The sequence below is a fragment of the Theropithecus gelada genome, chromosome 1 (genome assembly GCF_003255815.1).
Source record: "Theropithecus gelada isolate Dixy chromosome 1, Tgel_1.0, whole genome shotgun sequence".
In the NCBI taxonomy this organism is placed as follows: domain Eukaryota; kingdom Metazoa; phylum Chordata; class Mammalia; order Primates; family Cercopithecidae; genus Theropithecus; species Theropithecus gelada.
The window spans coordinates 113445768-113471632 of record NC_037668.1 but is presented as its reverse complement, the minus strand read 5'-3'; the positions used below and the strand labels follow the sequence as shown (position 1 = coordinate 113471632).

Genomic DNA, 25865 nt, shown 5'->3' with positions numbered 1-25865 from the left:
ACAAATGAAGTAATAGAATGGAATAGAAATAACAGAATGCATCACACTTGGTAAGGGCAGATTTTGTTTTGTGAAATTTTGTTTTAGTTTTATATACATTTACACACATATACATGCATATACACATATATATTAACACATATTTATATGTGTATATAAATAACATATAAACATATACGTTTGAGTGTACTAACTCACTGTGGAATGCAGACAAAAAATTTAAGAAATCCTAAAAGGAAGAGTTTCAAAATAAAGGTAAAATGTAAAAAACCACATTACACAATAAATATGATTTTAAACTAAATAACCTTTGTTAAAACAATGCCTTCAGCTTTAACAAATTTACAAATTTGTTTAATAAATAAAAGAGGCATGCAGGCAAAATGTACTCCCATATGTGTATATGTACATGCATACAGACATCTACCCATGAATAGAATTTTTAAAACCTTCAACTATATTTAAAACCTTTAAAATGTAATTCAAAATAGAACTTCTGATTCCATGAATAGCATTTGTTAATAATATAAAGTAAAAGGTGCAATTATGCTGATATTTTCACAGTGTTCATTCATCTACTCTAAGCTAAAGACCAACATGAAAAAAAAATTTCTGGGAGTTGCTTTTTTATTTTAAAGTTTATAACCTATTTATATAGTACCTACCCTCTCATTAACCTGGGATGATAGTAGATAGTCTGTGTGATGCACGGAATCCAGAAGGAAATTCTGAAACTGCCTTTAATGGTTGCGAAGAGACAATCCTACCCTTCATTTTAATGATTTCTTCCTCCATTTCTCTCTGATCTGAACCAGTCTTGCCTAACATTATAATACTGCTTTTCCCATTCTTCATCATGAACTATAAAGGCTTCTTGCAAGCTCTCAAGGCTAAACACATTCCAGACATTCCTTTACACAACGTTCCTGAAAAGGTTGGTTTCTTAGGATCCTGCAGCAACACTGCCTGCATGGTTCACAGAGACCAGACCGCTGCACAGGGCTTTCGCTGGCAGACAGCCAAAAGTGCTGCCTCTCCTCTCCTCTGAAAGACTTGCTTTACTCACCCAGAGTCCATCAAACTCACTTTTCAAGGGGTAGATGAGGACAGCAGGATCCTCAGTAAAGAAGAATCACATAGCGAGGCAGAGTTTCCAGCAGCACAGTGAAGCTACACATAGGTTGTATATCTTGGTATGATGTGTATTTGCTTTGGAAAGAGGCATTTAAACAAAGTTTTCCTTAGCAAAGTCTTGCCTCCCCCACCACCAATCCAGGAGTCTCAAAATTACTTTTAATGAATTCAAGAAATAGAAATTCTACACTGGAACACTTATTAGCTGCCTTTCTTATATAAATAATTACAGGACACAACATTTTCTTCCTTTTTCCTATTAACATTTCCGATTCTGCCTCTCTTTTCTCCGTCCCTCCTTGTCTTCTCACTTTGTGTCACATACGCTTCATTTGAAATTCTCTAATTCTCTTTTTAGACCAGGGAAAATCGATATCAAACATTCCAGGGCCAAAGGTTTTCAAGAAAGACAAGACAAAAACCACAGAACTTCTTTCACATATGACTGAATCCCTTCACACTCTTTCTGGCCTATGGGATACTTGTTGCTAACTGAGAGGTTTAATTTGTCTAGAATTCTCTTTACCCCCGCTTCTTCCCAACTCAGCCGCTCCTCTTGGTATCCACATTCCTTGATAAATACAGTCAAACTCAGTGTCTTTCTCAGAAACACAAAACCCTAGTGCAGGGCCTCACAATTCTCACTCCATGAAATATGAGTTCCTAGTCAAGTGTTAAAGGCTGTGATCACACACCTAGATCTGGGCGCTCTGACCAGTGGAGTTTGTCATAAGGCCCTATTCTTTCTCAGTGATCCATGAGACACTGAACAAATTAGAGGTGCTCTATATTCAGCATGTGACTGACTGCCAATGAAATAAAACTCAGAGCCCAGGGGTGCATCACAGAATGAGGAGATGATTCAGAAGCTGAGGGAATCATTTGTCACTGCAAACGTATAGCATTAGAGAGAGAAGGAAAGCTATTAGCTTCAGGAATAAGCCTTTTTCTCCCCTCATCTCTCCATGAGCGGTGGGGCTCACTGAAAGTGTTGCTGAAATGAGAGAAAGGTGGGCAGCACTTTTTCCTGTAGTACATACAGGACACTTATATTTCCATGTCCTTTGTCATCATATCTGTTAGTAATTTTTCTGGATCCATTTAACCAGACAGCCTTCTGACTTCAAAATCTATGGCAGAATTTTCAAATGGCCATTCTGAAACAGGAGCTCACTTAGACAAATCCTGTACGACACAGTCACCTAAAAATAACCCTAGCAAATTATTGGGAGTAGGAAATGAAGCAGAGATAGCAAGTTCCCACTGACTTTTTAAAGAATCACTATGAAGTGTTTACAAGGATACCACAGATGACTAAAATTAGTTTATTCTGCACAGCATTATCCACTGCTGACTCAAGATGGTGATACAAGCAGTGTTAAGCTGTGAGCTCACCAGGAAGCTCATTCCCTAAAATTACTCTCTTGTAGGGATAGACCCCTAGTTCACATTGGTGAACGGAAGATGGGGTATAAATAGCAACTTGTTACACCATCACTCAGAAGCTATGTGTCCTGCTGGTCTCCAGTTTTGTTTCTTGCAGATGTAAGAGCCTCCTGCTCAGTCTGTTGTCTCTCAGTGTTCAAGGGTATGGAGAGAGAGAGAGAGAGAGAGAGAGAGAGAGAGAGAGAGAGAGAGAGAGTGAGACTATCATTCTTTCAGTTGTACAGTACAATGATTAGAAAACTTAGAAGTTAAGTGATGTGGTAAAGATCATACAGCAATTCCCTGACACTTAAAACTGAGTTTTTGTTCCTATAATCTTCAAAGACTTAAATGTACTGAACCTTTGCTGTTTCTCCTATGAGCCAGAGGACATGTCCTATCAACTGAGCTAAGTGTCACCAGTCAACTTGCTAGAAACATGTTCAGACATGTGTAGCGAGAGAAGAATATGTAGATACATATGCTGTACAAGTGGGTTCTTATGAAAGAAAGGTTTTCTTTATATTTAATGGCAAGTTTATTTGAATTAAGCTGCATCCACACTCTACTCCAAGTTATCATTTTGGTTGCTTCACTTAAATAGTCAATTCAATAAAGAAAAAAAAGTCAGCATCTCCAGCATTTCTGTATCAGCCCATAGCCTGTGATGTTCTCTCTTGGTGGCCGATTTTGCATTTGTTTTCATAACTACTACAGATTTTCTATAGCATTCATTTCAAGACACAAACAGATATTCTTTAATGTGTGCCAGTCAGTCATTTTGGTTGTAAATAATTCTGTTTCTCTGTAGGTGCCCATTCTTTGCCGCTGACAACTTTCCCCCATCTGCTTAATCCATTTTCTGGCTTATTAAGTACTGGGATGATTTCTTCAGTGACAGAAGAAACTATGCATCACTGGTTTCCTATTTTTGAAGCCCTGGCATTTTTCTTGTTGGGACACTGCGTGCTTCATTTCTAATTAGGTTTTTCTTCTTACTCATATTTGGCTTTGCTTTATCAATACATTACGCAACCAGTAACTGGAAACAGAATCCCAGAGAGTGCCTCCAGCAAGCTTCCCAGTGACCTAGGGGAAAGAAGGAGTATTAAGGGGTGAGATGGAATTGGAGTTGCTGGCAAGATGATTATCAGGCTTGATGATGTAATGGGAAGTTGTTAATTTTTAAGCAACAGCTGGATTCTTTCTCAGGTTGATAGTAGTTCTGTTTTGTAGCCAGATGAGTCTTCAGTAGAAACAATCCCATTTTATCAGATAAAGTATTTCCTTTAAGATAGTCTTTATACCAAACATCTTTAGAGAAAGCCATTGGGCCTATTCTGTTGTACAACCAGGGTTAAGCAAAATGCTCCAGAAGTAGTGATTTTTTAAGGTCCTATTCAAATGCCTCCACTTCTATGAAGTTTTTCCAGATCACCCCAGCTGAGAGCTATCTCTCCATCCTCTCAACTCCCACAGCACCCTGGGATAATCCAAGTAAGGCACTTAGCATGGAGCCTGGTGTAAAGAAGTGTTCATTATTATTGTCCCTACCTCTTTGTAGTATGTATCACCTTCCTTCTTGTGTCTCCATTGTGAACACACCACTTACCTCCCCCATTAGCCTGTAAGCTACTGGAGGGTCTGATGCATCATTTTTTTCCCCCATCAGTGACTTGCTGTTTCTGGGTACTTGGTAAATGTGTATTGAATGAATAATAGATGAGCGGCCTTCTCAGGTATCTTTGCATCCTCATGCCTGATATCAGTAGATACTCAGTAAGTGTGGGGATAATGAATGTTCAATGAATGGATATAGGTAAAAAATTAGATTGTTAACTCTTTTGAAAGGCTGCCAAAGTTCACCCTTTGTGTTCATAGAGTTAACTTTCCTAATATCCTTAATGTTAATGTCAAAGACAGCCAAAAATAGCAGCTTTACTCCTGAACCCATTTTCTGTAAATGATGTGCTTATTATTTAAATAACTAGGTGACTAGTTTCACCGACACTTCCCACATGAGGAGTAAAATTATTATGGCTGATACTTTCTGGGCATTTGCTTTATGCCAGGCTCTGTTCTGTGCTCTTTCATACACTCACTTAATTCTTGCTGCAGTCTATTTTAAAGATGAGGCTCTGAAGTACAAGAAGGTTAAATCCCTTGCTCCAGGCCAGGCTCTTGCTGAATACCACATTGTAGCCAGAGCTGGGCTGGAGTTGCAGACAAGTTATGGTTTGATAGCACCATTTCTCCATGTTTCATACAAAATACTAAAATAAACAAATACCAGAATTGGTCAAGCCAACATGCTACTGCATAGAGACTTAAATGTCTGTCTCAAATATATTCAAATATACTGTCTCAAATATGTCTCCCTCAACTGTTCTCTGTATTGTAGGTGCCCCAGGTAGAGAAAGGGAGGAGGGCTGTAGAAGTTGTTACTTGGTTGTGAGCACAGAAAACAGTCACCTAGAGACTCAGACTCACTTCTGTTTGTAAATATCTGCTCTGCTGCATCAGTAGGCGTCACCCTGCCTCATCTACTTCCACTTCCCATTTCATACTCTGATCTCTTTCAGGTATTCCCTCAGCTTTGAATTTTCCGCTTTCCTACCCTCCTTCAACTGCGTAAGCCCTACAGGCCATTCGAGAAGCAACATAAATGGCCTCTGACCATCTCAGACAGGTGTTGGTATCCCTGCAACTCCTCGTGCATCCTACCCCCAACAGCTCTTAGTGTTTTATTTTGTAATTTTTGGTTTAATTGTCTTTACTACTAGACTACAGTCTCAAGGGTAGGGACCCTGTCTTATTCATGGGTATCCTGAGAGCCCACTACAATTCTGGGCACATAGAAAGTGTCTCATAATGTTTGTTGAATGAATAAATGACAGTGTTCTTTGCATGTCCATTCCACTCTGAAAGTATTATATAAACCGACTACAGGGACTGTGCACCTCCACATTCAGATGCCCAAGATTTGGCAGGAAGGACACAGCCAAGAATAACTGGTTAGAGATGTTGTTTCTCTGTCCCTGTATATCAGAGAGAAAATATCCCACTGTTATCCAATATAAGACCATAAAAATGAACAGTCTTTGATGAGGAAAAAAAAAGTAAGCCTGAAAAATGTGTGGCTAGAAAAAAAATGTTTCAAACAGCATTTTATTTTTCCCCTCTGTGGACTTGTATAAATTATGTGTGAGGCAAATATGTGATAGAGAGATGCAGTGGTAATTACTTGTTCTCAAATGTTTGGTTAACTATGCCTCTTAATCCCACATACAGTAGCTTAGTACAGAATTAAATTCTGCCGCTTAAGCAGAATTAGCATTTGGAATTTCTTATTTCTGTAGTTTAAATGTTTTTATCCCAATATTTGTACTTTTCCATTTAGAATAAATAAATGTACTGAGTGTGTGTGGAGAAATATAAATAGCATGGAATTTTTATGATTCAACTCATTGTTCTTATTGGTTTGTGGTCAATTTTTATGAGTACCAATTTTTTAAAAATTACTCACCCTTAATTAGTTACAGGAACATAGAAAGAATCGCTAGACCACTCTTTCCTCCAATGAATGTAGTATCCTCTCATTGCCAATAATTAAGGTCTTTAATTTTATGAGGGAAAAAAATAACTTCCTTCAGGCTTTACTCTCAAAATGCAGATATTTCATGATACAGTATTATATGAAATAATTAGGAAGAAAGGTTTTTCTTTGCTGCCACATATAGTAGGAATGGGAAAAAATTGTTGCTCTGATTAACTGGGGAGTCTACTCCATGTGAGTGGTAGTACTAATTTACTAATTCATCCTTTAACATCTGCTGTGTGCCTAAAATGTGCCAGAAACTGCTATTTACTGGAGATGTAAGAAGAGCTAAGACTTGGCCTCTGTTCTTAAGGAGCTTACAATGAAACGGGAGACGTTCGTATAAACAGTTGCAACGAAACAAGACAATTCCTAAATGGAAGTCTGTACAAAGCACAGCAAGCCTGTAGGAGAAGGACGTGAGTCGGACGGCGTGGGATGGGCGCTGAGGATTATGGGTTCACAGAGAGAGCATCTGAGCCGAGACCTGCGGGAGGAGAAGGAATTTGCCAGGCAGCACAGTTGGTGACTCGGTGACGGGGGAAGGCATCTAGGTACAGGAGTGAGTCTATGGAGTCTTTGGGGTTTTATTTTAGTAGCAAATGGCCTGTGACCCACCTCACAACTCACAGAAACACACCAGTGAGGCAATCCGTGGTAAGGCTCTCTTATGAAGGTTTTTAGCGTAGCAGGGATCTTTCAGTTTGGCCATTAAAGACAGCGTGAGTTCACTCTGGCGGCCGTTGGTGGAGACAGCATCTAGAAGCTGCCTCAGTGTTGGGGGCAAAAGGGGATGAGCCCAGATCTGAAACAACACTGGTAGGAATCAGGGTGTGGAGGGCAATAATGAGGCCAAGGCAGCGGGACGCGGTGATGAACCAGGCAGGTCACAGGTGCCTTGGGCTGTAAGCCACAAGATCTGGACGAACTCAAGTTTCTAATCAGTGGTTGTGACTGTCTGCATCACCCAAAATAGAACATAGGTTGAGTATTGCACTCAAACTAACTTGAAGGTAGAATGATGAATAGCCAGACATTAAAGTATTGTGATGACATGAAGTAGGATATTTTCAAAATAGATGATCCTTTCTGGGGAAGAATATTTGTCTGTGTCGATCTCTTCAATAACTGCATCTGGCCCTGGAGAGGTAACTTTAACACTTTCAGCAGGGAAGGAGCTGAGGCTGACTCACAGCTCTCCATCAGCATTTCCCATTTTTGTTTCAAAGCAGTTCATAAATACCTTCTTTATGCTTTACATTTTTACTGGGGAGCCAGCAAATGTGTAAGGAAGAAGTTGATTAGCATGGTTAATCTAAATCTGTGACATTAGACCTATTCTCCTAGTAGCCTACCTCTTCTATTTAATTGCACATTGACATATTCCTGTGCTTACGCCCATAAAATTCCTGCATCTGCTTTCACAGCTCTTCAGAATTTCGGAAAGAAATCTGTTCCAGTCACACTGAACTCCTATTGTCCCCTGCATTCGGTAACAAGGTCCCTTCTTTGTGCCTCGGCACAGTGCATTTTCCTATCTGAATTGTTCCCTCTTGGAACTCCATAAACTTCTTCATATTCTGGCTCAAAATTAAACTTCTCTGAGAAATATAGTCACAGTTCCAATTGCCTCTTTGTTTTTTGACATTTCTGAACTGTATTAACTTTGCATACAAGTGTCTACTTAAGTCTTCTCAAACATTTCATGTACATATTTTGGGCATTTTCAAACAGTATCATCCTTAACCTAGTGTAACTGTTCAATAGATGGCAACCGTAACCAATGGACAAGTAGTGGAAATACATTTCCCTCTGTCTGCCCTAGTTCCATGTCTATCTTTAAAAGTTTAGAATTTTTTCTAGAACCCAAAATATATGTGCCATTAGGTCAGCATCTCTATTTCTGACTTCTGTGTACAGTTCTTTGAACAAATATTCAAAATATTTTATACACACAGAAAAGTACAGGATATAACAGAGCAGAATTTAAAAAGGTAAATATCTTGTACCATGTTTCAGATATTTTATTTTTATGAAAAAGATTAGGAGCTAAGCTATGAGGATGCAAAGGCATAAGAATGATACAGTGGACTTCGGGGATTCAGGGGGAAGGGTTGGAGGAGAGTGAAGGATATAAGACTACATATTGGGTATTGCTTGGGTGAAAGGTGCACCAAAATCTCAGAAATCACCACTGAAGAACTTATTCATGTTCAATAAATAAATAAACAAATAAATAGAAAAGAAGAAATGAAACATTACAAATATAGTTGATATGCTTTTTATAGTCTTCCCTCATGCCATTTCCCTCCTTTTATTCCTAGAGGCAATCACAAGCCTGAAATTGATGCATTTATTTCCCATCTCTGTTCCTATAATTTTACTAAATATGTATCTTTCTGCGATCAATATATTAATTAATGTTCGTGTTTTAAGATTTTACCCAAGTGATATATTTACACATACAGCTTTTGTTATTTTCTCCAACTTGAGAGTCTCTGTATTTTGATAAGCAGATGTGATCTTTTATATTTATTGAGATTATTGATAAGTTTGAGATTGTTTTTAGCATTTTTCTTAGAATTTTTTATTTATCAAAATTTTTCATGCTTTTCTTCTTCTTTTTTGTCCTTGTAAGTAATCATTTTAAAATTCCTTTTTGTTTCCACACTTGTTTGGAAAATAAACATTCTATTTGTCTTTTTAGTGGGGCTGCCACTTTAAATATGAAAATAAAACTTGTGCATTATTTTTAAAACTCCAAGTCTGTATTTACCTTCTCAGTCTCAATCTGTTGATATTCATCCATTTTTTCCCTAAGCCAATACAATGATCCATCTTTCCTCCTTTTTTCTCCTTTTACAGAAAAATGGTTATACTATAAGCAGTCTTCCATAGCTTACTTTGCCATTATAACTTTTGAGTATCTTTCTATGTCAGTAGCACAGTTCTATCTCATTCTTTCTAATGGCTACATAGCAATGATGATGCTGGCTAACATTTTCTGAGCAATTGCTATGTGCTAAGAACTTTGCCTCATCTAAAAGTCACAACAATTATATGTCAAAAGAAGTCCCATTTTAGAGATGAGGGACCTGAGGCTTAGAGAGGAGTGGCAGATAGAATAATGGTCCCCAAAGATGTCTATGTCCAAATCCCTGGAACCTGTGAATATGTTATCTTACATGGCAAAAGAGACTTTGCAGATGTGATTAACAGTAAGAACCTTAAAATGGAGAGATTATGCTGGACTATCTAGGTGGACCCAATCTAATCACTTGAGTCCTTAAAGGTGGAGCTTTTTCCAGCTGGATTAGAGAGAGCTGTGATGGTAGAAGCAGGGTCAGAGAGACAGCAGCCTGAGAAGGATTCACCGCCCTGTCGCTGTTTTTGAGAGGTCAACATTTATGTGCAGGGACAAGCAAGAGGCCTCTAGGAGCTAAAGGCTGCCCTCAGCTAATAGCCAGCAAGGAAACAGAGATCTCAGTCTTACAACCACATGGAACTGAATTCTGCCAACACCTGAATGAGCAGGGAAAGGGATTTTCTCTTAGACTTTACAGGAAGGAGTGCAACCCTGCCCACCCACTGATTTTAGTTCATACCAGACTTCTGACCTGCTGAACTGTAAAATAGTAAGTCTGTGTTGTTTAATACCTATAAAATTGTGGTGATTTGTTAAGGCAGCAATAGAAATTAATACAAGCAGCCACAACTAATAAGTTGTAGTGAAATGGGAGCTCAGGTAGTCTGATTCCAAGGTGTGTATATATATATGTGTGTGTATATATATAGCGCTAAATGACAGTCTATTTAGCCAGTCCATACTGGTGGGCATTAGGTGGCTTTCAATTTATAGTATTTCAGACAATGGGACAGATTTCCTCATAGCTCTCTCTTTATACACTTTAGAATTTAGGATTTCTATAGAGATATTCCTAAAACTGAAATTATTAGGTCAAAGGATGTGCACTTTAAACATTTTTTAGATAAATACTGTCAAATCGCCTTACAAAGGGTTCCCAATGCAGTTCATAGACGAGAACTGAAATCAGTAGAAATAAAATTAACGAAGAGTATTAATGGCTCTGACTCATTGGTGACCATTTCAGCAAAGCAAAGAACTGAAATGACCACAAAACTGAAAGTTCATTTCTCCTTCAATTTAGATGGAAAGGCTGCAGATGTCTGTTCTGAAAGAATCCCTCTGGCTCTGTCTTCTTTATGTGCTGTGTAACTTCATTACTTTGTGCTTTTACTTCTGGGTCTTGCTCTTTGGCCCTTGAAGCAATAAAGACTGACAAAATAAATAGTTTTTAAGTATCACTTGTGCCTCACATCTGTTCTAAAAATGCTATCTTTCTTTAACAGAGACTAGAGTTTCCCATGTGCACAATTAGATACTTTAAGAATAGTGTCTCATTAATTTTGAACGATACGCTGTCCAACAGGGCCCTGAAACCAACTGTTGAAAGAAATCACTGATTTTAAAAAATTAACATAGCAGCCAGCTCAAACATGAGGGCCCAGTGAGTAGCCAGCATTTTACGGGAGTCACTGGTGAAGTCTCCCATCAGGATGTAATGGCCAATTCCTCATGTGACCCTACATCAGAACAAACCTCTTCACATTAGCAAAGCCCAGGCTCTGAAAGACAAGTAGTGTTTCTTGTTGGAAATAATTTTATTTTCTTTTGGCATCTTACCTTCATTTTTTAGATACAGAAATTGGTTTCTTTCTTTTCTTTTCATTTCTTTTTTTTTTTTTTTTTTTTTTGTGGTGATAAAAATGTGTATTTAGAATTAGCCAGCTAGGCTCAGTTTAGATGATCTCAATTTTATTGGCAACATCCAAAATATCACAGTTTGGAACTTGTTGAGCGTATGGTGCCTTCTTTCCATCAGGACTGATCAGGGTATTGACATTGGTCATGTCAACATCAAAGCTTCTTCATAGCCTGTTTGACCTGGCACTTGTTGGCTTTGCCATCCTCAGTGAACACAATGTGTTGTTGTTGTCCATCTTCATGGCTGACTCAGTAGTCGGGGGAACTTGATTGTTGCATACAGCTCAAGCTTGTTTCTCTGAGGGCACTATTCTTTGTTTCTCCTGGGGGCTTGGGCTGCCTTTGGGAGCCTTAGTATCCTGGGACTCTGGAAGGTGGGTGATGGGTAGATATTTATTTGTGGCTGTAATGCCTTTCAGAACTGTCTACTTGGCCTTAAAAACCTTTGCTTTAGCTTCTGCTTTGGAAGGAGAAAGGGCTTCCTTTGCTATAGGGGCTATCTTGAGGAAAAAGCTAGAAAGTGGCTTCTTTTACTCCTGACTCGCACTAATATTTTGGTGAGCTCGCAGATCTAATAGCAACCTTTCTTTTTTCCCACGCTCTTTCTTTTGTTTCAGAACTTCCTTTTCTCTTATTCTACTGCCTTGGAAATTTTTGTTTTCTCCTTCAGCTGTGATTTTAAATAATTAGAGTTATAAAACCCTTTGACTCAATTATTAGGCTTGTTTTTTGTCCTTGTGCTCGACTGCTTGATCCTAGCACGTTGCAGTAAGCATCCTCTTGGTTGTGAATTGGAAAGATGTCAAATTAAAGAGGTTTGCCTGTTGTTACTTTATTTTTGCTTCATTTTACCTAAAAAAAATAGAAATTTGAATTCTGATAAATTTTAGAGTGTTATGATGAATAACAACACCTCCTATTTATTGAACACTTACTATGTACCTAACACTATTAATTTTTCAAAATGCTTTAACTTAAGTCCTCGGGACTGTTCTGTGGTAGGTGCTATTGTTATCCCGATTTTACTGTTGAGGAATTTGAAGTTTTAAGAAATTAGACAACCTGCTCAAGGCTATATAGCATTGGAATGATAAAGCTGAGATACAAGCATAGGCTTGTTTGGCCAGTCTGCACCTCTTAACCACTGTACTATAATGTTCCTTGGCATTTCAAGTTATTTGTAAGCAATGCTTCCAGGAACATTTTTTAACCAGAAAAAACTAAACACAGAACTACTTTGTTGTGTAGAAGCAGAAAGAACACTGGGATATGAGACAGGAGACAGAGCCCTAGCGGTGTGCCTAACTAGCCAAGCAAGTCCCTGAACCAGTCACTTCACTAGCCCCAGCCCTGTGCTTTTCTCATCCGTAAAAGTGCCAAACTTATAGCATCCTAAACAAAACTTGATTTCCTCTCCTTTAGTTTTTCCTGTAGATGAAAGGTAGATGAAACCCACCATTCCCATATCATTTATGACAACTAAGGCTGGTATCAGATGAGGCCATTGGCACAGGGCTACTTGTCCTGAAAAAAGAGGGAAAATGCAATGATTAAATGCCACCCACCCTGGTCAGAAAGCAAACTAAGCATAATGACTCAAATCCAAAGCCTAGAAAATCTTGGTAGAAACAGGGTGGATATATTATTCTGTCTTCAGTTTTCTCCGTGTGTATTCATTGTTGACCATAGAAATGTGGACAAACATGTGGCTTACCATTAATCATCATCTCCAACTTGCTCAAGCTATTGTGGAGTAATAATGCCATTGAACTTTGTCCAGCTAGAAATGAGACCCAGTCATAGAGAAGACTTCCTGAGTTTCTCAAGCATGTATCTGTTCTATCACAAGGCTTTTTTCTGTCCCATGTGTTATGGGCTGAACTGTATTCTCCCCAGCATATTCATATGTTGAAATTCTAACCCCCAGTACCTCAGAATGTGACTGTTTGGGTATAGGGCATTTGAAGAGGTAGTTAAGGTACAATGAGGCCATACAGGTGGTCCCTAATTCACTATGACTGTTGCCCTTAGAAGAAAAGTGGATTAGGACACAAACAACACAGAGACCAAAGGGCGACCATATGAGGACACAGCATGAAGGCAGACATCCACAAGTCAAGAATAAAGATCTCAGAAGAAAACCATCCTGTCAACATCACCTTGATCTTAGCCTTCTATTCTCTAGAACTGTGAGAAAATACACGTATGTTGTTTAAACTACGCAGCCTGTGGTATTTTGTAATGGCAGCCCTAGCAAACTCGTCCACTATGTTTTAAATCCAGGTTGCTTCTTTTAAGTTTCTCTTTATTTTTCAGAAGTTTCTCACCTTAATTTTAAATTTGTTTTTCTTTCCTCCTTAGCTTGAGCTAGATTTCTGTACCCTAAGAAGTCATACTTAGGTTTCTTGCTTCATCCACATACTGGAGTACAAAGATTCCACAAATTTTAACAGTATTTGAATAGTCTTTGAGATGAGTCTTGGCTGTACTTTGGATATAACTTACATTTTATATTTCTGTAAGTTCCTTTTCATATTGCTCACCTGTGTCAGTTCTCAAATAGATTATTTAATTTTATAACAAAGCAGCAAATAAAACAAAGCACTGAACTATGTATAACGGACTTATCCCCCACCCCTGCCCTATGAATTTTTTTCTTTTTCTTACTCCTTACCTGGGGTAAAATGGCAGCAGCAACACCATCGACCCAAGTTCAGGTTCTCAAACTGGGAACTTAGGGACTCATTCTTCATTCTTTCTTTGTCCTTGCCTCTTACATTTAACTCATTATTCAAAGTCTGTTCGTGCTTCTTTTAAAATGTCTAATAAAAACACTTGTAATTTTTTTTTCTATTTTTTAGAGATGAGGTTTCACCATGTTGGCCAGGCTGGTCTCGAAGTACTGACCCCAAGTGATCTGCCCGCCTCGGCCTCCCAAAGTGCTGGGATTACAGGTGTGAGCCACCATTCCCAGCCAACACTTGTAATTTTAAACTATATTAAATTTGAATTGGCAATATCAATATGGACTCATGAATTAAAAACATATATATGTGTGTGTGTATTCTAGCTCTGTACACTGAAAGAACATAGAAGCAATGATATTCCTCTAGCAATGAGCAATACCTAGGACCTAGATATTGGTTTCTACTCATCTTTGCTTACGGAAAATATCTTTGGAGAAATAGCTGATTCCAGGTGTTGAGCATGGAAACTACAAGGTAAGTTTAGGACATTTTGCTATACCAAGGAAGTGCTCAGTGATTTATGGGGGCATGATACAAGGACACAGGGGCTAGTGTGAAAGGACTCCCAGTAGCCAAAGTTTGGACAGTTTGAACATGGCTATATTGATTGCAAAACATTGAATACATAAAAATTCATTAGTCTATAGTAATACCAAAAAAAGTGAAAGAAAAGGAAAAAAAAAAAAACTAATTTGCCATCATTGGAAGTGATTATTCAATAAATCCTTACTCTGACATTGGTAGTAAAAGGGAAAGAACTAAATATTTACCTTGCCTTTAAAAAAAAAATACTTTAAGTTTGAGGGTACATGTGCACAACGTGGAGGTTTGATACATAGGTATACATGTGCCATGTTGGTTGGCTGTACCCATCAATTCATCATTCACATTAGGTATCTCTCCTAACGCTATCCCCCAGCCCCCCAGCCCCTGACAGGCCCCGGTGTGTGATGTTCCATGCCCTGTGTCCAAGTGATCTCATTGTTCAGTTCCCACCTATGAGTGAGAACATGCAGTGTTTGGTTTTCTGTCCCTGTGTTAGTTTGCTTAGAATGATTGTTTCCAGTTTCCTCCATGTTCCTGCAAAGGACATGAACTCATCATTTTTATGGCTGCATAGTATTCCATGGTGTATATATGCCACATTTTCTTAATCCAGTCTGTCACTGATGGACATTTGGGTTGATTCCAAGTCTTTGCTATTGTGAATAGTGCCGCAATAAACATACGTGTGCATGTGTCTTTATAGCAGCATGATTTATAATCCTTTGGGTATATACCTGGTAATGGGATTGCTGAGTGAAATGGTAATCCTAGTTCTAGATCCTTGAGGAATCGCCACACTGTCTTCCACAATGGTTGAACTAATTTACACTCCCACCAACACTGTAAAAGCATTCCTATTTCTCCACATCTTTTCCAGCATCTGTTGTTTCCTAACTTTTTAATGATTGCTGTTCTAACTGGCATGAGATGGTATCTCATTGTGGTTTTGCTTTGCATTTCTCTGATGACCAGTCATGATGAGCATTTTGTCATGTGTCTGTTGAGTGCATACATGTCTTCTTTTGAGAAGTGTCTGTTCATATCCTTTGCTGACTTTTTCATGGGGTTGTTTGTTTTCTTTCTTGTAAATTTGTTTGAGTTCTTTGTAGATTCTAGATATTAGCCCTTTGTGAGATGGGTAGATTGCAAAAATTTTCTCCCATCCTGCAGGTTGCCTGTTCACACTGATGGTAGTTTCTTTTTCCATGCAGAAGCTCTTTAGTTTAAGTAGATCCTATTTGTCTATTTTGGCTTTTGTTGCCATTGCTTTTGGCGTTTCAGTCATGAAGTCTTTGCCCATGCCTATGTCCTGAATGGTATTGCCTAGGTTTTCTTCTAGGGTTTTTATGGCTTTAGGTCTAACATTTAAGTCTTTAATCCATCTTGAATTAATTTTTGTATAAGGTGTAAGGAAGGGATACAGTTTCAGCTTTCTACATATGACTAGCCAGTTTCCCCAGCATCATTTATTAAATAGGGGATCATTTCCCCATTTCTTGTTTTTGTCAGGTTTGTCAAAGATCAGATGGTTGTAGATGTATGGTGTTATTTCTGAGTCCTCTGTTCTGTTCCATTGGTCTATATCGCTGTTTTGGTACCAGTACCATGCTGTTTTGGTTACTGTAGGATTACAGTATAGTTTGAAGTCAGGTAGCATGATGCCTCCAGCTTTGCTCTTTCTGCTTAGGATTGTCTTGGCAGTGCAGGCTCTTTTTTGGCGTCATATGAACTTTAAATTAGTTTTTTCCAATTATGTGAAGAAAGTCATTGGTAGCTTGATGGGGATGGCATTGAATGTATAAATTACTTTGGGCAGTATGGCCATTTTCACAATGTTGAGTCTTCCTATCCATGAGCATGGAATACTCTTCCATTTGTTTGTGTCTTCTTTTATTTTGTTGAGCAGTGGTTTGTAGTTCTCCTTGAAGAGGTCCTTCACATCTCTTGTAAGTTGGATTCCTAAGTATTTTATTCTCTTTGTAGCAATTGTGAATGGGAGTTCACTCATGATTTGGCTTACTGTTTGTCTGTTATTGGTGTATAGGAATGCTTATGATTTTTGCACGTTGATTTTGTATCCTGAGAATGCTGAAGTTGCTTATCAGCTTAAGGAGCTTTTGGGCTGAGATGATGGGGTTTTCTAAATATACAATCATGTCATCTGCAAACAGGGACAATTTAACTTCCTCTTTTCCTAATTGAATATGCTTTATTTCTTTCTCTTGTCTGATTGCCCTAGCCAGAACTTCCAACACTATGTTGACTAGGAGTGGTGAGAGAGAGTGCATCCTTGTCTTGTGCCAGTTTTCAAAGGGAATGCTTCCAGGTTTGCCCATTCGGTATGATACTGGCTGTGGGTTTGTCATAAATAGCTCTTATTATTTTGAGATACGTTCCATCAATACCTAGTTTATTAAGAGTTGTTAGCATGAAGGGCTGTTGAATTTTGTTGAAGGCCTTTTCTGCATCTATTGAGATAATCGTGTGGTTTTTGTCATTGGTTCTATTTATGTGATGGATTATGCTTATTGATTTGTGTATGTTGAACCAGCCTTGCATCTCAGGGATGAAGCCAACTGGATCCTGGTGGATTAGCTTTTTGATGTGCTGCTGGATTCAGTTTGCCAGTATTTTATTGAGGATTTTTGCATCGATGTTCACCAGATATGTTGGTCTAAAATTCTCTTTTTTTGTTGTGTTGTGTCTCTGCCAGGCTTTGGTATCAGGATGATGTTGGCCTCATAAAATGAGTTAGGAAGGATTCCCTCTTTTTCTATTGATTGAATAGTTTCAGAAGGAATGGTACCAGCTCCTCTTTGTACTTCTGGTAGAATTCGGCTGTGAATCCGTCTGGTCCTGGACTTTTTTTGGTTGGTAGGCTATTAATTATTGCCTCAATTTCAGAGCCTGTTATTGGTCTATTCAGAGATTCAACTTCTTCCTGGTTTAGTCTTGGGAGGGTGTATGTGTCCAGGAATTTATCCATTTCTTCTAGATTTTCCAGTTTATTTGCATAGAGGTGTTTATAGTATTCTCTGATGGTAGTTTGTATTTCTGTGGGATTGGTGGTGATATCCCCTTTATCATTTTTTATTGCATCTATTTGATTCTTCTCTCTTTTCTTCTTTATTAGTCTTGCTAGTGGTCTATCAATTTTGTTGATCTTTTCAAAAAACCAGCTCCTGGATTCATTGATTTTTTGAAGGGTTTTTTGTGTCTCTATCTCTTTCAGTTCTACTCTGATCTTAGTTATTTCTTGCCTTTGCTAGCTTTTGAATGTGTTTGCTCTTGCTTCTCTAGTTCTTTTAATTGTGATGTTGGGGTAATGATTTTAGATCTTTCCTGCTTTCTCTTGTGGGCAGTTAGTGCTATAAATTTCCCTCTACACACTGCTTTTAATGTGTCCCAGAGATTCTGGTATATTGTGTCTTTCTTCTCACTGGTTTCAAAGAACATTTTTATTTCTGCCTTCATTTCATTATGTACCCAGTAGTCATTCAGGAGCAAGCTGTTCAGTTTCCATGTATTGTGCAGTTTTGAGTGAGTTTCTTAACCCTGAGTTCTAATTTGATTGCAGTGTGGTCTGAGAGACAGTTTGTTGTGATTTCTGTTCTTTTATATTTGCTGAGGAGTGCTTTACTTCCAATTATGGGGTCAATTTTAGAAGAAGTGAGATGTGGTGCTGAATAGAATGTATATTCTGTTGACTTGGGGTGGAGAGTTCTATAGATGTCTATCAGGTCTGCTTGTTGCAGAGCTGAATTCAGGTCCTGGATATCCTTGTTAACCTTCTGTCTCGTTGATCTGTCTAATATTGACAGTGGGGTGTTAAAGTCTCCCATTATTGTTGTGTGGGAATCTAAGTCTCTTTGTAGGTCTCTAAGGACTTGCTTTATGAATCTGGTCCTCCTGTTTTGGGTGCATATATATTTAGGATAGTTAGCTCTTCTTGTGGAATTGATCCCTTTATCATTATGTAATGGCCTTCTTTGTCTCTTTTTGATCTTTGTTGGTTTAAAGTCTGTTTTATCAGTGACTAGGATTGCAACCCCTGCTTTTTTTTACTTTCCATTTGCTGGGTAGATCTTCCTCTATCCCTTTATTTTGAGCCTATGTGCATCTTTGTAGGTGAGATGGGTCTCCTGAATACAGCACACTGCTGGGTCTTGACTCTTTATCCAGTTTGCCAGTCTGTGTCTTTTAATTGGGGCATTTAGCCCATTTACATTTAAGGTTAATATTGTTATGTGTGAATTTGATCCTGTCATTATGATGTTTACTGGTTATTTTGCCCATTAATTGATGCAGTTTCTTCATAGCATCGATGGTCTTTACAATTTGGCATGTTTTTGCAGTGGCTGGTACCGGTTACTTCTTTCCACATTTAGTGCTTCCTTCAGGAGCTCTTGTAAGGCAGGCCTGGTGGTGACAAATTCTCTCAGCATTTGCTTGTCTGTAAAGGATTTTATTTCTCCTTCACGTATGAAGCTTAGTTTGACTGGATATGAAATTCTGGGTTGAAAATTCTTTTCTTTAAGAATGTTGAATATTGGCCCCCACTCTCTTCTGGCTTGTGGGGTTTCTGCTGAGAGATCTGCTGTTAGTCTGATGGGCTTCCCTTTGTGGGTAACTCGACCTTTCTCTCTGGCTGTCCTTAACACTTTTCCCTTCATTTCAACCTTGGTAAATCTGATAATTATGTATCTTGGAGTATCCTCAAAGATACTTCTCGAGGAGTATCTTTGTGGTGTTCTCTATATTTCCTGAATTTGAATGTTGGCCTGCTTTGCTAGGTTGGGGAAGTTCTCCTGGATAATATCCTGAAGAGTGTTTTCCAACTTGGTTCCATTCTCCTCATCACTTTCAGGTACACCAATCAAACGTAGATTTGGTCTTTTCACATAGTCCCATATTTCTTGGAGGCTTTATTTGTTTCTTTTTACTCTTTTTTCTATAACCTTGTCTTCTTGCTTTATTTCATTAATTTGATCTTCAATCACTGATACCCTTTCTTCCACTTGATCGAATTGGCTATTGAAGCCTGTGCATGTGTCACGAAGTTCTCGTGCCATGGTTTTCAGCTCCATCAGGTCATTTACAGTCTTCTCTACACTGTTTATTCTAGTTAGCCATTCGTCTAATCTTTTTTTGAGGTTTTTAGCTTCCTTGTGATGGGTTTGAACAGCCTCCTTTAGCTCAGAGAAGTTTGTTATTACTGGCCTACTTCTGTCAACTCATCAAAGTCATTCTCCGTCCAGCTTTGTTCCACTGCTGGCGAGGAGCTGTGATCCTTGGAGGAGAATAAGTGCTCTGATTTTTAGACTTTTCAGCTTCTCTGTTCTGGTTTTTCCCCATCTTTGTGATTTTATCTACCTTTGGTCTTTGATGTTGGTGACCTACAGATGGGGTTTTGGTGTAGATGACCTTTTTGTTGATGTTGATGCTATTCCTTTCTGTTTGTTAGTTTTCCTTCTAAGAGTCACGTCCCTCAGCTGCAGGTCTGTTGGCATTTGCTGGAGTTCCACTCCAGACCCTGTTTGCCTGGCTATCACCAGCATAGACTGCAGAAAAGTAAATATTGCAGAACAGCAAATATTGCTGTCTGATCCTTCCTCTGGAAGCTTCATCCCAAAGGGGCACCCACCTATATAAGGTGTCTGTCAGCCCCTACTGGGAGGTGTCTCCCAGTTAGGCTACATGGGGGTCAGGGACTCACTTGAGGAGGCAGTCTGTCCGTTCTCAGAGCTCAAACGCCTTGCTGGGAGAACCACTGCTCTCTTTAGAGCTGTCAGAAAAGGGACATTTAAGTCTGCAGAAGTTGTCTGCTGCCTTTTGTTCAGCTATGCCCTCCTGCAGAGGTGGAGTCTAGAGGCAGTAGACCTTGTTGAGCTGTGGTAGGCTCCAAGCACTTTGAGCTGCTTGGCCACTTTGTTTACCTACTTAAGCCTCAGCAATGGCAGACGCCCCTCCCCCAGCCAGGTTGCCACTTCACAGATTGATCTCAGACTGCTACCCTAGCAGTGAGCAAGGCTCTGTTGGCATGGGACCTGCTGAGCCAGGCACGGGAGAGAATCACCTGCTAAGACCCTGGGAAAAGCTCAGTATTTGGGCGGAAGTATCCTGTTTTTCCAGGTACATTCTATCACGGCTTCCCTTGGCTAAGAAAGAGAAATCCCCCAATTCCTTGCACTTCCCAGGTGAGGCGACACCCGCCCTGCTTCAGCTCACCCTCCGTGGGCTACACCCACTGTCCAACCAGCCCCAGTGAGATGAACCAGGTACTGCAGTTGGAAATGCAGAAATCACCTGTCTTCTGCGTCAATCACACTGGAAGTTGCAGACCACAGCTGTTCCTATTCGGCCACCTTGTCCTATCTTACCTTGCCTTTTTAAAAGGAATTTTATATCATCTACTTAATGAGGGAAAACTCATCTTTAGAGAAGAATGCCAATGAAGGAGTGATAATATTTGAAATTTACTAATTTGCAACTCCCAATGAACTAATTGATTCAGGCAAGGATCTTTAATAGTAAAAGATTATTGCAAAACAGGTTATCCACACAGTTACAAAGCATCACAGAACATGTCACTTCCTAATTGTAAAAAGTGCAAAGGAGAGATCTGGCAGTCACCACTTTAACCAAGTGATCGAACTTACAATTACTAATATGGGACAAGTTTGTATTATGTTCCTCCTGATGGGGTACAGAAGAAATTCATGAAATCATTTATGAAGTATTCTTGCCAAAAGGGCTTAACTTGAATCTAAGTAAGCTTTTACACAGGCCTAACTTCAAATAAATAGGAGTTACAGGGAATCAAAGAAATATCAAATTACAAAGAAACCTGCAGAAGAATCCGAATTTGAGATATTCTATATAACAACTATTTTTTTTATTCCTCCAAAAGTCATTTTCATGGGGGGAGAAGGACTGGGGGAGCTGTCCCAGGTTAAAAGAGACTAAAAGGCCATAACAACCAAATACATGAACCTCAAAGGACTCTTAGCTTGAAAAAAACAGCTAAAATTTTTAGAAACATTTAGGGAAAACCTGAATATGAGCATATATTAAATAACATGGATATTATATTATATTAAGGAACTAATATTAATTTTATTAGAAATGATAATGACATTGTGGTTATGCATAAGAAAATTCTTATTTTTAGGAGATGCTATTTAATTAATTAATTATTTATTTATTTATTTTGAAGCAGGGTCTCACTTTTTCACCCAGGCTGGAGTACAGTGGCACAAACATGACTCACTCCAGCCTCAACCTCCTGGGCTCAAGCAATCCTTCTACCTCAGTCTCCCAAGTAGCTGGGACTACAGGTGCATGTCAGCACACCTGGCTAATTTTTGTATTTTTTGTAGAGATAGGGTTTCACCATGTTGCCTAGACTGGTCTCAAACTCCTGGGCTGAAACAATCTGTCTGAATCAGCCTTCCAAGGTGCTGGGATTACAGGCATCAGCCACTGCATCTGGCCTACAGAAGATGTATATTTAGGTGTTAATGTTTAGATGTGACGTGAAATGACTTCAACAACTTTCAAAATATATGTATACACACATACATATATATATGTGTGTGTGTGTGTGTGTATGGAAAGATAAAGCAAATATGGCAAAATAGTAACAATTGTTGAATCTACATTGAAGAGACTGTAGAGATATTTATTTTACTGTTCTTTCAAATTTTCTAGATGTTTCGTGTTAAACAATTTAGAAAAGAATTTATGCCTCTACCCCCTCTTCTTGTTTTGTGCCTCTGGCACTCCTTTCTATTCCCATGGTCACTCTCTACCTACCACTCTTCATTGCCTCTCACCTGAACCTTTGTGGTGGCCTCCTATGTTTCTGTCTTCAGTCTAAATGCCTCCAAGTCATCTATCCAAGGCAGCTTCCTAAAAATCAGTTGTCATCATTTCTCTACCTTGCTTCACTCTATCAGTAGTCATTCCCTTCCTCATCACCCACATGGCAAAGTCTGAATAAGCTTAGCAAGCAAGGCCATTCACTCTTTTGCTTCAAGCTACAATGACATCACATCCTTGTTCAAGGTGTTCTCCTACCACCTCATAGCCTAAGCTCTACCTGGGTCACAAACTCAAATGCCCGCATAGAGGGCTGGGAATAAAAGACTTTAGGGTGTGGGTCTAGGGTGAACTGGGGATCGGGAGCCCTGTCTGAAGGGGGCAGCTCTTACTTGGGACCAGGTGAGTGTTACTATGAGAGGATGTGGGCCGAGTGTTGTGAAATCTTTGTTTCCATTAAGTCAGAAATAAAGATGTGTATACTAATACTGCCCTATTTTAAATGCTAATAGGTAATTTATTTTTTTAAAAAAAACTGCTGCAGAATGAAAAAATTGTGAACTGCAGAGTATGATTCTGTGATAACCCATGGGACTGAGTGCTCACTCTTTCACACTGACCTCTGTCATTCTTCCTTCTCTATCCATGGTGGGAAGACTTTCTGCATCCTTTTCCTGGTGAAATCTGGTGAATACTTCAAAACCCAGCAGGCAAGGCCATCCATGTTGCCCTGTTAGGCCCAGGCAGACCGAGGAGCTCTCTCTTTAGTGCACCCCAGCCCTTCATTTGTACAACCTTCCTTCTAGAACTTATCATGGAATTACATATCTGGTTGTTTGTCTTCTCCCACTGGATTCTGAATCCTCATGATTAATAGCCACACTTTATACATCTTTTGTCTCCCCTGAGCTGCTCACAGTGTCTGGTATAAAGTCAGCATCCAATGAACATCTGCTGGTTAAGTTGCAGGCTGTTAAAGGTAATGCTATAGAAGAATTTAGGACATGGCTTCTATGACATCCAGTTTAAAATGTACTAAAAATGTCTATAAATCAATTAAAGAAAATTTTCTATTATTATAATATTCCAAGTAAGGTTCTCTTTTGAGATCATTTGTCTACTGTAGGAAGTCAATTAAACAAGTTTAATTTAAAAAAAACAAAAAATTCTCAAATCAGGATTCTTTCTGACCCTTTAATCTCAGATAATGATAATAGAGTATTATTTCAAGTATTTCCCTTCTAGCACAATCTTGGTCAAGATCTGGCCAAGGATATAGACAGGTTCAGTAAACCACAAGTGCTCTAAACCTGCTTGAACCTATGTAAGAACTGAGCAGTGGTGTGTACACTGGATCAAATCACCTTCTCTCCTTGGGACATCAATTCCTATCAGTGCTGTATGCACCTGGTTCTCCTATTCTTGTCTCTTTCATGAAATACTTTGCCCTCTTAGCAGGTCTTCCAAAATTCAGCCCAAAACTTACTTCTTCCTAGAAGTGTCTACTATCACCTGCCTTGATTGTTTTGCTGTATTATATTCTCCATTTATCTGTGTTTCTTTTTTGCTAGGTATGACCTACTCTGGTGTGAGACATATAATAAGAATAATTATGACATTAAGAAAAAGATAATATGGTAATAATAATATTTGGCTTTGGGAGGCAAAGGCAGGTGGATCACCTGAGGTTAGGAGTTTGAGACCAGCCTGACCAGCATGGTGAAACTTTGTCTCTACTAAAAAAAAAAAAAAAAAAAATCAGCTGGTCGTGGTGGTGTGTGCCTATAATCTCAGCTACTTGGGAGGCTGAGACAGGAGAATTGCTTTAATCCAGGAGGCAGAGGTTGCAGTGAGCTGAGATCACGCCATTGCACTCCAGCCTGGGCAACAAGAGTGAAACTCCGTCTCAAAATTAAAAATAAAAAAAGAATCATTGAGGGCCATTGTTAAAAGAAATAGCTTACCAGACCCCTCCCTGGAAATTCTGATTCAGTGGGTCTGGCATGGGGTAGGGAATGAGAATAAGTATTTGTATTTTTAACGAGTGCCACAGATAGTTCTTATCATCAGGCAACCCTGGGAAACACTGCCATCATCCTTATAAGCCTGGTTTTGGGAGCAGACTAGTCAAGGTTTGAGGATGGGTTCTCATGCTTTTTAGCGTATGTAACAGTGGGCAAGTCACCACGTCCTAAGCTGTGATTTTTTCATTTAGAAGATGGGGATGATAATCACTGTCTCAGTGTTGTTCTGGCGACTAAATGACTCATTTAGAGCATGAGCACTTAGAATGTCTGGAACATTCTATCAAGTGCTCAGCAAATATGTGACAATCATATTCATATTTTGCTTGTAGTTTGCTTGGTTATGTTACTGTGATTCAAAATCTGAATGATGGTTTCCTTGGTTCTTCTGTAGCACTATGGTGATTCAGAAGAGTGACCCAGGAGATTTTATCATAGCCAAAGACTATTGTTGAGAGCCTGCTCATCTCTGCCAACTTTTTATTGCCTTAATAAGTTATCACCCTTTGTTCTCTTTAATTTTACCTGTCATCTCCATTGAATTACAGAAAGGTCTTTGAGGCCAGTGACCCTGTCATCTAGTTTTGTTATGCAGTAGATCCAGTATCCTTTAGAGTGGGCTATCAACAAAGGGCATGATCTAATAAAACACACATTTATTTCATGGAGTTATAGAGCTATCATCTCTTACTTAGGTTATGACAGCTCCTAATGGGTCTTGGAGTCTTGAGGTCTTATGCTCTTGCTTTCCTACAATGCAGCCTACACTGCAGCCAAAATGATCTTTGAGCAATATCATCACAGTATGCCATCCTATTTGAAACCTTCCAGTGTTTTCCCTGTATTTATAATAAAATCCGAACTCTTTATTGTGGACTTGTAAGCTCTACCTGATCTGGGCTAGTCTGTCTGTCTGACGGCATCCCCTGTGATTCACCTCCTGGATCGTTACATTCCAGCAACACTGAAGTTCTCCCTCCCTAGACTGCCCTTTCCCTCCATCATCACCTGCCACTTAGCCCAGATGTCACCTCAGAGATCTTCCCCCACCTCCATATCTCATGTTTTCCTGCCATTATTTCCTATCCCATCTTCCTGCTTTATTTTCTTCTCATCACTTACCACTGTCCAATATTGTACTTATCAGTAAGTGATGTTAGTTTATGTGTTTATTGGAAGCTCCATTATAGCAGGCATCCTGTCTGTCTTGTATTCCAAGTACTGGGAACAGAACCTAGTACCTTCATGGGCTTGGTATACATATATATCAAATTGATAAATGGGCTTTAAAGAACATCAGCCGGGCGCAGTGACTCACACCTGTAATCTCAGCACTTTGGGAGGCTGAGGTGGGTGGATCACTTGAGGTCAGGAGTTCGAGACCAGCCTGGCCAACATAGTGAAAACCAGTTTCTACTAAAAATACAAAAAATTAGCCTGGTGGGGTGTACCTGTAATCTCAGCAACTCGGGAGGCTGAGGCAGGAGCATCACTTGAACCCAGGAGGCAGAGGTTGCAGTGAGCTGAGATCACGCCATTGCACTCCAGCTTGGACAACAAGAGTGAAACTCCATTTCAAACAAACAAACAAAAAGATAAAGGACACCTATATAGTCTAATATATCTCAACTTTTTTAAAGCAAGGAACTCTTATCAAACAAAATGTTTGTTTTTAAATTATTAATTTGGTTGGTTGGTTGGTTTTGTTTTTTTTTTTTAAACTTCTTTCTTGACAATTAATAGGATTCCATACACATAAAAAGTTCTTAGTAAACACTTAACAA

General features: G+C 39.1%; 1 protein-coding gene across 3 annotated transcripts in view; it reads left to right on the top strand.

The window, feature by feature from the left end:
- DDAH1 (dimethylarginine dimethylaminohydrolase 1) overlaps positions 1-25865 on the top strand; it is a 254705-nt gene that overhangs the window by 48851 nt on the left and 179989 nt on the right. The window contains exons 1-2 of one of the 3 annotated variants that reach the window (XM_025377522.1): positions 13864-13897; positions 14014-14164. The exons of the other annotated variants lie outside the window; for them this stretch is intronic. The gene's annotated coding sequence lies outside the window, so the exon portion shown is untranslated. Of the gene's footprint in view, positions 1-13863; positions 13898-14013; positions 14165-25865 lie in introns of those variants that run through there. 3 annotated transcript variants of the gene reach the window in all.